The sequence below is a fragment of the Micromys minutus genome (assembly GCF_963924665.1).
Source record: "Micromys minutus genome assembly, chromosome: 3".
Taxonomy (NCBI): Eukaryota; Metazoa; Chordata; class Mammalia; order Rodentia; family Muridae; genus Micromys; species Micromys minutus.
The window spans coordinates 68778617-68795173 of record NC_137972.1 but is presented as its reverse complement, the minus strand read 5'-3'; the positions used below and the strand labels follow the sequence as shown (position 1 = coordinate 68795173).

Here is a 16557-nt window from a genome sequence, read left to right as displayed (position 1 = left end):
GAACTGTCTTCTTTCCTCTGCTTCACAAATGCTTTGAGTATAATTGTAAGCCACCTCACCCAAGTTCTTTGAACATCTTTTGATGTTTTAAATCAACTTTACAACATTTGGGTATTTTTATGGTTATTCTTTATATTTAGAGGCTTTTCTTTATTTCAATTTTTGGGAATGTTTTCATTGCTTTAAAGATACTTTTATTGACTTAGTTATCAATATAACTACTAGAAAGAAATTCTGTACATTAAACATTTTCTTGGGGAATGTACTGAGACCATGTAAAGATGACACAGAAGTGAATGTATGAGAATAAATGCATTGTGAGTTTATATTTAAATCTGCAGATGAACACACTTTATAACTATCATCTTAATGTATATAATATATTATAATAATATAGTTATGAAAAATACATTTAATTTTTCTGAGTCTTTCTGCATTTTGGGTTGTTTTTTGGACAGTGATTTAGTTTGTTGTTGGAAAAATTCTTCTTATATTATACTTTATGGTTACTAATGAATTGTTCAGTTAAGAAGGAAAAGCATGACATATTTATAACCATGATCAATTTACCCAGTTTTATTTAAGGAGTGCTACTTTAAGCCTACTATGAAATGGGTTTAAAGAATTTTTTCTATGCTTTTGTTAATAATTTTGACATGAACCTATCTTTTGGAACACTCTTTAATAGAGGTATGTTTATGTCATTTGACAATTCCTGTTGTTTAGCACATATGTTCTAAGAACTTATTTGCAACACAGAATATATTTTCCCTATTAGACTGCATTAGCACATTTTGTGTTATACTATGATAAAGTAAATCATTTTAGTTTTACCAGAGACTTTATATCTAAATTTACTTGAAATGGAAAACATCCCTAATATGTTTCCAATGGCTTTTCATTTTTAACATGTATAAGTTTTATCAAAAGCTCCACAACCTTCCTCTGAGCACAGGAGTGGAACTGTGAGCAAGTAGGTGTGCTGGTTAGTCCCGTGGACGAAAGCCAGCACCCTCCTAACCCTAACCACTCCACACTTTCATTGCCGCAGTGTGTGCTTGGCTCTGGAAACTGAGGGTGCTTCACACAACCTAAAGCTAACTTCTTTAGAGAATGTGAAGAATATAATCTGGTTTAAGCCTCTCAGAGATTTCAAACTACCCCAGTCTTCATCTCTGTTGTGGTCAGCAGTCAAAGTGTAAGAAAGTAAACCCCAAACCTTTTTAGAAGCCTTGTATGTTCCATTCTGCTTCAGTATGTTCAACTTTTCAGTATGAAAAATATGAAGGCAATTACCCATTGGGATTTTTTTAATTGTTTTTTTTTAATTTGTGCATATTTGTGTGCTTGCCTAAGTTTAGTGTGCTTGCCTAAGTTTATGCACCACATGTGTCCAAGGTTCTAAGGTACCATGTAACTGCTTGGTCCCAAACTCAAGTCCTTGTTGTAAGAGTAACAAGTAGTCTTGCCCTTTAAGTTGTCTCCAGCCCTATCCATTTTCTTTTTCTTCTTTTTTTCTTTCTTTTCTTTTCTTTTTTTTTTTTTTGTGGTAGGAAAACCTTAAGGATTTTTTTTTTTTAATTTGTGAGATTTATTCTTTGTCTCCTTTTAGATAAGGTCTTAATGTATTGTAGTCTGACTTCCATCCAACTAGGTGGAAAATGACTGTTTCTTCTGCCTTCATCGAGAGTGCTGAGATTATTGGTGTATCTCCCCATACCCAGTTTTTATGTTACTGGGAATCAAGCGCAGAGCCTCACTATTGCTAGGTAAACACTTAACCAACTGAGCTATAGCCCTAGCCTTACTTTTTGTATATTAAAGCCTTACCAAGTTAGTCTTAATTGTCTTTGTAAGTGAAAGGAGGCCTGCCTGACAGGTTTGGATTTTACATCTGAACAGGCCTTCTTTCACTTGAAAAGATGAGGTAGTGTGTTCTCCCTAGAGGTGTCTAGGTGCTCTGCGATCATAGTGAGCATCTGTAAGGGTTACTGTGGGCCAGAGTCAAGTGTATAGGTAACAAGAAGAGCTTCTAATGAGCAGACTCAAAGAACTTTTCACGTATCTCACGTGAGGAAAACTTGAAAGTACGTGTGTAGTTGTCATCCTTGATCCCTTTTATGCAGTTGTAGGTATGGGGCAACCCCTTTTAGTGTTCATTTATTCATGTCTAAAACGTCTGTGCTGCGGGCTCTGCAGGGAGTTATTATTTAGAAATTTGTAATTTGAACCACAAGAATACTATGCTTTTATAAACCACTGAATTAGAGCTGTGATTTAAGATTTTACGTGAATAAACTTCTAACAAGTTTCTAATGAGGCTTTGGATTCCTTGGCCTCATTCATCATGTGGGTGAATAAACAGGTATAAACATTTGTAAATAATCTACTTTAGATGAATTCTGTTCTGTTGCATCCTTAATGTACAGGCTTTTTTGATATTGCTATGAAAAGAAGGATGGGGACACTGCTGTGCAAGATTGTGTGCACTAAGTTAGTGGAGTAAAATATGCCTTCTGAGAGCAGGACACAGTTAATGTTGCACAGGGTGAGCATCAGCCAATGTGAAAATCTCAAGTATCTGGCATCAATTATTTTACGTAAGAGTAGTTGGTATTTTTGGTCTTATTTAACTACAGATATTAGAAACTTGTAGAATTTAATAATTCTTCCTTATCTCATATGTCTGTGTTTTATAATTAGTCCTAATATTTTAATTTAAAATGAAAAATATTAGTTAAGTTTTTTATGTTTTTAATTGACAGATTTACACATTTTAAATTAATTTGGGGATTTTATTTCTTTTTTGTTTGTTTTGCTTACCACCTCTTCCATTTTTTTATTGAATATTTTACATATTTACATTTCTTTTATATTGGATTTTTTTTTTTTTGGATAATTTCTTTACTTACATTTCAAATGTTATACCCTTTCCCGGTTTCTCCTCTGGAATCCCCCTATCCTACTCATCCTCCCCCTGCCTCTATGAGAGTGTTCCCCCACCCACCCACTACCCTCCCTGGCATTCCCCTCCACTGGGGTATTGAGCCTTCACAGGGCCAAGGGTCTCTCTTCTCATTGATGCCTGACAAGGCCATCCTCTGCTACATATGCTGCTGGAGCCATGGGTCCCTCCACGTGTGCTCTTTGGTTGGTAGTTTAGTCTTTAGAAGCTCTGGGGTATCTGGTTGGTTGATATTGTTGTTCTTCCTGTGGGGTTGCAAACCCCTTCAGTCCTTCTTCTAATTCCTCCATTGGGGACCCTGTTCTCAGTCCAATGGTTGGTTGAGAGCATCTGACTCTATTTCTCAGGCTCTGGCGGAACTTCTCAGGAGACAGCAGCTATATCAGGTTCCTGTCAATATACACTTCTTGGTGTCCACAACATTGTCTGGGTTTGGTGACAGTATATGGGATGGATCCCCAAATCTCTGGATAGCCTTTCCTTCAGTCTCTGCTTCAAACTTTGTCTCTGTATTTCCTCCTGTGAATATTTTGTTCCTGCTTTTAAAAAGGACTGAAGCATCCCCTCTTTGGTCTTCCAACTTCTTGAGCTTCATGTGGTCTGTGGATTGTATCTTGGGTAATCCGAACTTTGGGGCTAATATCCACTTATCAGTGAGTGCATACCATGTGTGTTCTTTTGTGACTGAGTTACCTCACTCAGGATGATATTTTCTAGTTCCATTCATTTGCCTAAGAATTTCATAAAGTCATTGTGACTGGCTAGTAGGGATATACATGCATACATATATTCATACATACGTACATACACATTTCTATTCCCAAGGAAGTTGAGTACAGATGTCCCTTAACTTAAGATGTGCTTATGTCCTACTAATCCAGAAATTGAAAACATTGTAAATGGAAATTCACCTAACTGGCCAGATGTCATAGCTCAGCAGCACAGCATGTTGCAGAGTCTAGGTTGTTTATCTGATGATGCCAGACTGCCTGAGAGCTGTAGCTCTGCCCCTGCCATCATCTTGGCCTAATGCTGGGCTGTATATCATAGCCCCAGAAAATGCCACAAGTCAAAACATCTTTTCTACTGAATACATAGGCTTTTCTGTTACAATTGTACGTCACACCAGCAGCGGAGGATCAGTAAGCAGCAATGGAGATGTATGCATTTGTTAATTAGGGACTTGTCATTAGGGCTCTTTCTGTGTAAGAGATTTCATGACTTAATTTCTCTGAAATGATGATTCAGTATTACATTTAAAAACCACATCTTATTTGAAATGTTTATATACTTCTTTTTAAAAATATATTTTTTGCAAAAGTGAGTTTTAATGTTTTGCCTTCTATTTTATTATTTAAAAACTGTTGTTGATAAGTTTATTTGTATCAACATCAAGAATATTTAATTATCATATAGGTAAGACATTCAAATTCCATTGGATAGATGCATTTTTAAAAAATATTTATTTATTTATTTTATGTATATGAGTAGACTGTAGCTGTCTTCAGACACACCAGAAGAAGAGGGCATCAGATCCCATTACAGATGGTTGTGAGCCACCATGTGGTTGCTGGGATTTGAACTCAGGACCTCTGGAAGAGCAGTTAGTGAGTGCTTTTAACCAGTGAGCCATCTCTCCAGCCTGCATCAACATTTTTAGCCCAGAATTGTTCCTATCTAAAGGAAACACAGAGACAAAAAAAAAAAAAAAAAAAAAGCAGAGACTGAAAGAAGATCACTCAGAGACCCAGAGACACCCTACCTTGGGATCCATTTCATCTGCAGACACCAAGCCCTGACACTTGCTGATGCCAAGAAATGCTTGAAGACAGGAGCTTTGTATGGCTGTCCTCTGAGAGAGTTCTGCTAGCACCTGACTAAGATAGATATATTTTTTAAAAAAATACCATATGAACAGTTTGGTTTTAGAATGTCACTAGTGAGACATCATTCTTAACACTCCTGCTCATTTGCAAGGGGAAAAATATAGATGTCAAGAATATATAAAAAGGCTCATGGTTTTCCAAATATACTTAAGGGCTATGTAAACAGAAATCTAAAGATGATTCACCAATGCTAGTAGTACTTTCTATCCAGACAAGAGGGGACATGGCCTTGAGCTACACATTTTAGCTCCACATGAATTTTCTTCTGAAAAAAATATATGGTTATTTCTGATATTGGGATGTGGTACTCAGTTGTGGTATAGTATATGTAAGAAAATTGCCATTAATATCATATGAACTTCACTTGGAGAATAGTCTGCTTCTTTACATATTTGAATAATTTCTGGCAAAATTTGGGACCCAGTGGTCACTCAGTTCTTGTTATGTGAGCCTGTCCTTTAAAGGACACACAAAGGCATGGTTGTATCCAGGAGATAGAGATCACAGAAAACATTGTAGATAGCTATTATATAACTATAGCCTTTTGTGGATGCAGTCATACTCAAAATATGTTACTTCTATATTTAAATGGTTGTCGTCTGTGATGTGCAGCATAGTGTAAACTTGTATCTGCTGTGGTAATCACCACTACCTAGGAGTCCGGGAACTGGGTCTTCATACTTCTGTCCTGTCACTGAAGTGAAAAAGGGTGATGACTCATTGATGTGCAGTACATTAATGAATTGTGTTTCTGTGGACACTAAAGAAAGGGTCCCTGAAGAATTGTGAACAGTAACAGATATTAAAGATGAGAAAGTTAGACGGTCTTGTTAAGTCTATGTTCATAATAATCATGCAAGTCCTATTTTGTTATGTTAAAATGTATTATTCCTGAGTAGGAACCCAGTTACAAATGGCAGCTAAGGAACATTTTGCTGTACTGACAATTGGCAACTAGATATGCATTGAATGCTTGAGTTACTGACAGCTTCATCCTTATAAAAATAATAAAATGTCATTTTTTCTTACAAATATACATTCTCATCCTTAAAACTTAAAATTTTATGTTTTACTACATCTTTTAAACATTAGGAAATAACCTGAAAACTATTTTCAATTTTACCTGTAAAAATAGTTGAATAGAAAAGTTGCATTTAACTTTTTGGTTCTTTAGCTCACTATTGTTAATAAATAGTACACCTATTATGTGAAAGTCTCAACTATAACTCAGATTTTCCTGAAGTAAAGACAGGAAATATGGACATGTACAAGTGTTTGTAAAGTAATAGCTTTATTGCTTATAGTCTTCTAACTGCATGGTTTGGGGAACAGTATCTTCACTCCTGTCTGCTCTTACATTTAACATACAAAACATTTTCTTTAATCAAATATTCATCATGTTTCTCTACACAGCAAGTGGTTTTTCAGTAGACGCCCATGACCATCCTCCTTACTCAGTTTTGACATTGTCTCCCAGAGATAGTCTCAGATCTCATTGAATGTTCAGGTACATAGTACGCTATGATCTTAGCAATAGTAAAGTGCCTACAAACCAAGATTCCTTGAGCTTCGTTTTTGGATTTGATAGATTTGTTATTTGTTAGAGTAGCTCACAGAACTCAGGGAAACCCTTTTTTTACTTCATTATAAAATATGTTGCAATACAGATGAACTGTCAGATGGAAGGGTCCATAGAGCAAGATGTAAGGGAAGCCTCTTTTCTTTTGAAGTATTACAAGACTCTCACCTACATGGATGTACTCAGAACCCGATAGTTCTGATTCTTGTTTTTTTTTTATTAGTGAGAATCCACAAAGCATGTTGTCAGATATGTATTGTACATTCATGTCATCAAGCATCAGTACACAATACAAACGTCAATACTCACAAACATTAATACATAATACAAATATTAACACACAATACAGACATCAATACACACACACACACACACACACACCGTGTGTGGTAACAGGAGATCAAATTCAGGGCATTGCACATTATTATCAGTCATTCTGCTACTGACTAATAACCCAAGCCCTACTTGGCAGGCTTGTCTGGTCATACAAAAAGTGCTTCAGTATACCAAGTTTCTTTTCAATGAACTTAAGGATAAAAATTGCAATCTAACTATGTAACTATAATCATTAGCTCTATCTTAGAATGTATGAATCTAGAAATTAAAATAACCAACCCACCTAGTCACCATCATTCATATATATGAGCGTTCATTCATTGTAATCACTTAAGTGGAACACAGACTTGTGCATCAGAGTAATTATAGTTGCAGGCATGAAGTGAGGATTTTAGCAGCTGCTACTTAAACACATGGGATTGTTTATTCACCCTACCCCTTTTGCAGAAATACTTGTATTAAATATTCCTGTTTGTGATATTTTAATACTGATGTGTTATTAGAGAAGTTCAGTGCCTAGCTTATATGGTAATTGAGATTACTATGCTCATTTAAGGGTCAGATTAGAGGGACATGGCCATTTTCTCTGTTTATGTCTTACATACTGTTTCTACATAGAGGTTAGTGGTTGTTCCACCCCCATAGCAGTTTAAAAAGAAAAAAGAAACCCATTTGTGTTTCATTTACTCATCACACCCAATGTACAGGTTGTTAGGAGATTGGGACTGAGGTGGGGTGACTTGTCCATAGCTATGTAGTGAGTACACAGCATGACTGATCTTAGAGCTGGCTCTCTTGCTTCCTAGTTTACTGAATCCACTGAAGCTCGGAAACATCTTACCATACATTTGTTTAATGCATATCATTAGTAATGTATAGCATTAGTAGCTATGATTGCTTTCTGTAATGGTTATCAGAGAATTAAGATCATCACAGTAAGAGTAATGAGCAACGTTTATTAAATATTTACAATCTGATACACTTACTGTGTGCATGTAGTGTATGCATGTGTACATGATTGTGTTGACAAGTAAGCATGTGTGAAGAGCCAGAGGTCAATATGGATGACTACCTCTACTATTATCAACTGCTTTTTGAGACAAGGTCCCTTCACTGAAGCTGGAATTTAGTGATAGGGTCAGGGTGGCTGGAATGCACCTATCTCCCCATATTCCTGCCACCCCCTCCACTGGAGTTACAGATATGTACCACTGTGCTTGCTGTTTTGCATTGGTCATGGGGATGCAAACCCAGTTCTTCATGCTTGCACAGCTGGCTCTACCCACTGAGCCACTGTTTCAGCCCCCTGGTCTGATATTCATTATTTCATTTGTATTATCTTAGAGTTTATTTTATTGTCCCTAATGTACAACTGAGGATACTGATACACTCTGATTAATGAAATAAGACAATGATAACTTGGATTCTGAAATGTATGTTTGTTTTTGCATATATGTACACATACATGTGTGTTCATGTTTGTGGGTGCACAAGGATAACCAGAGGTTGACATTGGTGTCTTCCTTGATTGTTGTCTGTTTTATTTACTGAGGCAAAGTTTCTCACTCAACCTGGAAGTTACCAATTCATTTAGTCTAGCTAACCAGCTTGCTATGTGAGGCCCTGTCTCTCTCCAGCACACAGATTACAGGCTGGGATTATAACCAACCCACCTTTTATGCAATTGCTGGAGATCCTATCCCTATATTTGCACAGCAAGCAGTGTACCCAGACCCTCTCCTCAGCCATGAAATGTCCCATTTTAAATGTCTTAACTTTTTCTATATTCAAAATACAAAGCAAACTGAAACTAATACAAAAAGGAAGAAAATAGAGAATTACTATAAATGTACCTGTCAACTAGGAAGTAAAAATGGGTTAGAGACAGCTCAGCAGTTAAAGCTGCCCTTTTCGAAGACCTGGGTTTGATTTTCTGGATTCACATGGGGGCTCACAGCTATCTGTAGCTCTGGTTCTAGGAATTTGACACATGAATAAATAATAATAGAAATCTTTAAGAATAAAAAAGATGATAATAAAAGTGCCAGGAATACATGGTTCTCAAAATGTGATAACCTGATTTATCAATATTAAATCACCAGAGAACTCTTTTAGAATCTAGAACCTGTTTTGTTTCCCGACCAGACCTAAAAGAAAAATTTTGAAGATGAGGTTAAGAAACTTGGTTTACTTGTTCTAAGTGGAGTTGTAAACCCAACAGTCTGAAGTAACCACACTTTTTTGACAGATTTTTAGCTTTTTCAAACATTTTATCCCTGAAAGTATACCCTAAGTTAATTTCAGATACTGGGCAAGCACAGGCCATAACTTTAAGAAATCTTTTCAAACAAAGTTTAAAATATACTAAATATTGGTATGAGTTGCCATTATATGAAAAATTAAATTTGAATTTGTAATACTGCAGGATCTAGAGATTTTTGGGAGGGTTGGTTGATATTTTGATTTTATAATAAACAGTGCCAAAATGCCATTTCACATAAATATGAAGTGCAAAATGGTTGCAGTAAATATTAAAAAATATAAATAGTTTATTTCTCTATCAGCCCTGAGGCCTCACTCTTCAGGTCCAATTTTAGTTTAGAGCCACAAATACCTTTGGTGCCCGGTCTGAGGCGTCACCACAGCCCAACTTGTCTGCTTAACTCCCTTCCCTGGCCATTTTCTACTACCTGTTCTCCGCCTCTGTCCTAGGGTGCTTCTCTACCCCAAAATCCCACAAACAACTCTACAGCCCGATAGTTTTTCATTCAGGTTTATATATTCAACTCTCAATCCACAAACCCTCTACACAACAAGATTGCATCAAATAGACAAAGATACAAACTTTGTATATGAGATATTAGACCTATAAAATCCTTACTGTTCATAGCTATTTAATGCCAATCAATCCCACCTGGGTCTAGCTGGTCCTTGGGAAGCCCCATGTTGCCACGACCCTCCGTCCTCTGACCTTTAGTCCTCTGACCTCTTAGACCTCCCTTCTCTCCACCTCCCTTGCTCGGCCCAGTCACTGGCTTTTCTTTATTTTAATAATTAAAATGAGAAGATTCAGTAGGAGTCACGTGACTAGGCAGCCCTTCTTGGGGAAGTGGAATTATCATTAAAATACAAACAACTTCAGGGCAGTCTACAATTTCAGAAGCTAGAAATCCTATCATAGTCTCGAGCCAAACTTCATGATACTGTGCTTGTAAATTAACAGCTCCAGCAGCAGTTCTTCACCATTCTTTCACATCATCATCCCAAGACGCACACAATTTAATAAATGATAACTAATGACAGTAGAAAATTTTAATTGTTTTTTCATAAACTGTTATGTGTCCATATGCAGAAAACTTGACATGCATAATAAGAATACTGCGCTTCACAATGGACAGCAATTTTAAGTAGCAGAAATCTTTCAGGAAACGTTACATGTTGATGTTACATGGTGTGATGGCATGCCCAGTGCAAAGTGTGAGTTCAAAACTGAGGGTAACCACCCACCTTTTAATGTGAATGAACTTCTCTCCCCATATTTGCGTAGTACGCAATTTATGCTTTGGTTTGGTTTTGAGTGTTTATTGAAGCAATTTTTAATCCAGGCTAGCTTTGAATTCTCTTTGTAGCAGAGGCTACTCATGACTCTGATCCTCCTGTGTATCTTCCAAGTGCTAGGGTTACAAAAGTGTGTCACTATGTCCAAATTATATTTGACTTTAATTTATTTGAAGCCATTGCATGTTCGTAAACTTTTTTATTATTGCCAATTTTTTTATTTACCCCACATTCATTTACTCAATTTGGAGTTGTGACCATAGCTGAGCAAAAAACAAAATTGTCCAGTGGCTCCTATTTCTGAGCATCGTCTGGTCTAGACCATATAATAATGGAAGACAAGATTCCATTTGTATTTTCTGACAGTCTGCCACTATCCTCAAAGAAGATTTGGGAAGCATTGTCTCCTTATCCACCTCCACCTCCACCATCCCATATTACAGTGAGAAATGGAACAGACAGGGAGTATTTAAGAGGCTTGCCTAATATTTTACAGTGCTCCAGTTGGAGCAGCAGGCGAAGGAGAAAATAATGAGGCATCTGAAGACAAGACAAAGCTTCTCTCCACCTCCAGCCCCTGCCCTGCTCTTTTATTTCTTCCAGAGCTGGGAGCAGCAGGGTGATGACTCACAGGGTGAGGCACTCAGTCCTGAGGCCTCCTCCACATGTCCTTGCACCATCCTCTCACAGAGCAGTCACCATAGCTCTTGCTATTTCAAGTTTTCTGTTCTTGTTTTGATACCTGTTTGATAATATTGTTCATTATACAGCTGTTGGTTTTTACTTGTGTGCTTTTTATAAGGAACTGCACATCTCTAAATGCAGTCTTTCTTGCAATCATATTTATGCCATGATTTAATGTTGATTATTATTATTATTATTAATGCCATGAGGCATTAATGTTGAAACAGAAATGAGAGTGCACTGGAAGAAAACCGAAATATCACTGTCTTAGTTAGGGTTTTACTGCTATGAACAGACACCATGACCAAGGCAACTCTTATGAGAATAACATTTAATTGGGGCTGGCTTACAGGTTCAGAGGTTAAGTCCATTATCATCAAGGTAGGAGCGTGGCAGCATCCAGGCAGATGTGGGGCCAGAGGATTTGAGAGTTCAGCGTCTTGTTCCAAAGGCAAACAGAAGACTGACATCCAGGCAACTAGGACAGGCCCATGCCCTGTCATACACCTACTCCAACAAGGCCATATCTCCTAATAGTGCCACTCCCTGGACCAAACATATTCAAACCATCAAAATCACTACAGTAGAACTCACATTTCTATAAGATACTTTTTGGGACTGCTGATTAATATCTGTGTGTTTTTTTTATGTTTACGGGTATCAAAGAATGAATATTTTAAGTTTCAATCAAGTAAAAATGTTCTTTATTTCTTCTCTGGAAGGTCTACAGTGTGTTTGTGAAATCTTTGTTAAGATTAGAGGAGGAGATGAGGAGGCTTGGGAGAAAGGTCAGAGGAGTACTTGCAATAGAGGTGACCTCCTCACCAATCCTTTGCAGAATATGCCCAGAGAAGGAAATGGGGTTAAACTGAAAAGAAAAGAAAAAAGAAAAGAAAAAACATTCTAGGTCAAGAGGCAGCTTAAGTGGAAATTAGGAAAATCTAATTGCCACTTTATTTTAAGTTTATATGAGCTAAGTATAGCTGCAGTGTGGTATTAAGAGGGAAGTAACCAAGACCTGAGATGCAAACCAGATCCTCATGACTTGTATAAGGCTTTGTCTTTACTGTGGAGGTTTGGCTAGCCACTGAGAGAGTAATAGAATAGCTGCTTGGGTTTCAGATTGTGGACTTCTCAAGTGATAAATTGTGTTGGAATTGCAAGATTACTTTAAAAGGGGTGGGGGTGCAGAAAAAGATAGAAAAGGTAAAAAGACTGTATGTAGCATTCTACATTTTCAACTATTGCACTGGTCTTTATCATACTACATGGCACAGGTGTTGTTAAGAGAGTGGGACTATAGTATTAATTGGACATATCGCTACCTTCACCCTAACATGGTAGTGTTGCCTGTTTTACTGTTTTAAAACTGAGTTATTTTTGTTTTGTTAGGTAGTCTTCATTGAGGGTTCAAGGCCTCTAGACTGATGTTTTCCACCAAATATTATTTATCAAGGTTTACATATTATACTCCTAGATTAGAATATCATTTGAGCTCAGTGGTAGGTGTGTCTAATCTTTTGTTGTTGCAGAAATGACATCTATAAAATACATGCTTGAGAACCATTTTATATTAGAAAATCCACGTCTCAAATTGCAAGGGGGAAAAACTCATTTTAAAAGTAAGATTAAGATTTTGTTTTGGGCTATGTGTATATGTAGCTCATGGACCACAGGTGGGATATGCCTTTGTGCCTATAAAATGAGAGATCTGTAAAATGGTATTACAGTTCTTTTACATATCATTGGCAAGTGCAGATATACAGTTTTTGAAACCTAGTCCTTCAAATATCTGACTTGAAACAACACTGAAAATGATACAGTTTTCATATTTTAAATTATATTGTGGCTCAGGTCTGAAATGTTATTTTGTTCCTAAATTACATAGGAAGGAAAGTATCTTTTTTTGTGTGTAGATCAGGTCTTAGAAAATTAGAAAAATTCCAAATGATAGTATAATGTTTGGACACATTACACTTGGATAAGTATACATTTGGGTGCATAACTTAGAGTTTTTAGAGATTTTGTTTGTTTGGCTAACTCAGTTACTAAGAACATTAATATTGTGTATTCTGTGGGCATTCTGTGAAGAATCTGCTCAGTAGTGAAGAGATTGAACAGGAAGTCTGTTTACTCAGCCAAAAAAAAATTCTTGTAGTTCTTGCTTTAATTATTGTACAATAAAATATCAGACAGTAAACCCTTTGTATTATTTTTAAAGGCTAGCAATTTGTAAAACATAGCAAGTACACTGAGTGTGTAAGCCTTCTTGAATAAAATAAAGGTTAATTATGCTTTGTTAAAGTTTACCTTTTGTAATTCAGTAGAAAATATTTTTTGCAATGCTTTTTTTTTTTGCAGAATTTTTTTTTCACATTTTTCTGGGCTTAATTTCTATTTCCAGACTCTACCTTGAAAATCTTAAAAATGTGTATAAACTGTTTATAAAAATGTGCAAAAGAAACAAGAGTAACAGCTAGTGTTTGTACTTTTTTAAAAAGTCAGATTTTTTATGTCATTAGTATTTGTGCAGAATTATTGTATAATAGATAATTAAATGTTATGTTAGTATTTGCTACATGTGTATATAGGTGATATATAAAAACATTGGTAAGATAGTAAAATATAATGCTTTCTGTGAGTAGGCACTTAGTGACAGTGTTTTAATTTAGGCTTTTCAACTGTATTTGATATTTCATTTGCTAGAAATTTAAAGTAAAATTTTGTATTTTTTGTTCTGGTTAACATTTTGATAATACAGTCACTGAGTGCTCATTTAGCTCATTGTTTAGTGCTTGGGAGAACAATATTAAAGTTAAAATTTTATGGGTTTTAACTGTTGACTGAAGTAATGTATCAAAAAGCATTTTAAAACAGTGCCATATTAGTCAGGATGCCTCTAGTTAAAAACAGGAGGTATAACTGAAGTTACTCTTTAAAAGGAAGGAATATCTTTATCCCATAACAGAAACTTCAGCTGTATGCTAGACTTTAGACTTTGCGGAAGCAGGCTAGGGCTCTGCCTTGCCCATACATTAGACTTGCCCACTTTCTGCTTTGTGTTGACAAAACAGCTTCAGGCCTTATACACACATAGTATTTTCATAGACAAGTCTCTCTAACAGATTTTTGATGACTGAAATGTTTGTCATCTGGGCAGACCAGTGTAACTGTTAGTCACAAGTAGCTGTTGTGTCCCAGAAATAAGCTAGTACAGCTGAGAAAATGGATTTTTAATCTACTCGGGTCCAGTTTAGGTAATCTCACATTGGCCAGTCACTAGTGAAACACTAGTCTAAAGTATCAAAGTAAGTCAGGACACAAACTTCTTGGAAGTTTTCTAAAAGTATTTAGTTGTACTGATTTTGGACACATGCTCCCCCCCCCCCCCCCGTTCCCCTTTCAAGTGTACTGGTTCTGGTAGTGGAGATGAGATTGGATGTGCTGATGATCTTACTCTACACGGATGTTCCACCTTCGGGAGGTGGTTTAGCAGGAATCCAGGCAGTATAGTATTTGTATAGTAGTAGACATATTTAGTAGAACAGGTTAGACTAGAAAGGGTCCGCCATGTGTGGTGTGAAAGTGCTATCAATGGACAACAGCATATAAGTCAGCGATAGTTGTAATGTGCACTATGGCGCCCCAGGGGGGTATTCAAAGCATTGGTAGTCACATCATTGTTGTAGAATAGTCATCATTTCTAAAGTTTAAGTAATTTACATGAAGTGCTCTATTCTACCTGGTGTTTATAATCATTGTCCAGATAACCTTTACTGTTAATAAAATTGAGTGCATAGCATATTTGGATTATTTATCAAAATATCTATACACAAGGTTAATCTGCTAATCTGTTTTCTATGCCAATTAACTTGTCTGTTTGGACTTTTCATTTAAATGAAGTCATACAGTAATACACCCTCTTTTGTAACTTCTTTCACTTATATTGGTGTTTTCAAATACCATGTTTTTGTATGGGCATGTGCTTTCATTTCTCTTGATATCTAACGAGAAGCGGAATTTCCTGGGTTGTATGCTAAAGTCTGCCTTTAAATTTTTAAGAGCTGTAAAATTCTGGTTTATATCTTAACTGTGAAAAAAAACATATACTAAAAAACCAAAAAAAAATGTTGGGATTTTCTGAGAAAATGCTTCATTTTCCCCCCAAAATTCAGTATTTTCAGACACCAATTATCTGAACTAATATTCCTACTGAAGACAAAAACACCACATGAACTATTAATAAAAATTTATGATTTCAAAAGAGATCCAAAAGACCAAAATCTTGGGGACCCTAAGAATATAAAGGTAAAGAGGTAGTTAAGCCATATATTCATCTCCACACAATAGTTGAAAAGCAGAGCACCAGGCTCCTATAGATGTAGATGCAAGTCCACAATTACAATTTGTTCAGTTAATGAGTCTAATGCATTACTCTTCATGTCACACTGGAGCCTTAGGAAATATATTGTGCTTTCTCCCATTCCCAATGAACTACAGTAAAGCGTTCTTTAGTGCTGAGCAAAAAGAACTTCAGTCTGAGAGTTTATAAACCAAGTGCTAGCATTAGATGGGATTTCAAGCTAAATTTGTATAAATTAAGAAGTCCAAGAAAGCCACTGCACCAGAGAAACAAATTTATATCCCATTTAAAGAGTGACACTTTTTTGTGTGTGTCCAAATCTAATAAACTTTCAAAACTATTGAGTACCATAGAAAGACAACTATGCGTGTAGACAAATTTTACCACTGTGGTGCAAGCCTGTAGGCCTATAACTCCAGCTTGAAGTCTGAGACATTGTCTGAAACAAGCAAGAATGTAAGACATGTGATATGTAAACATGAGAGCCAGGTAGAGGGACTGCCTCCTGGCCATCTCAGATTACATGTAGATTACAGAGCTTTATTTTAGAGGAAGAAAGCAAGCTTGAGAGTAGCTGCAAGAAATAGGAAATTATAAAAGTGACAAAAATTGAAAAGCATTAAAAACTTGTAGACACTGAGAAATGCAAAAACCAAAATTAAGAACTCAGTATACATGGGGGAGTGGTTTCTCACAACTGCAGAGAGATTCTGAACTGGACAAAGAGATTTTCTATCACTCAGTATGAAGAGTTAAAGAGAAAAAATACTAAAAGGTAGATTGTTTAAAAAAACAAACCAATAGCCTACTTGATACTGACAGTGCAGAAGGTGACAGTGAGCCTGGGAGTGAGTAGGAGGTAAGGGCTGTGTGAGGGGTAACAACTGAATTTCTAGACTTGGGGAAGGTCTGTTGTCTTTAGATAAACCAAGTTTAAACTTAAACAGTAAAAGTAAATAAATAGTAAGAATAATATGTTCACGTGTATCATAGCTAAAACGTCTGATCACCTTCAAACCCATGCTGACAACTACTAAAGAACACATTAACCCTGTAGTCATCATAGGAAGGAAATAACCTAGAACCTTTTACCTGGGGAAGATAACTTAAGGGAAGAAGGATAGATAAATCATAAAACATCTTTGAAACTAAAAAACATATGCTTTTGCAGACATGCCAAGACCAA

The 16557-nt window shown here is 36.3% G+C and overlaps 1 protein-coding gene across 6 annotated transcripts in view; it reads left to right on the top strand.

Annotated features, from left to right (window-relative positions):
- MEF2A (myocyte enhancer factor 2A) overlaps positions 1–16557 on the top strand; it is a 117828-nt gene that overhangs the window by 63414 nt on the left and 37857 nt on the right. The gene's annotated exons all lie outside the window — the stretch shown is intronic.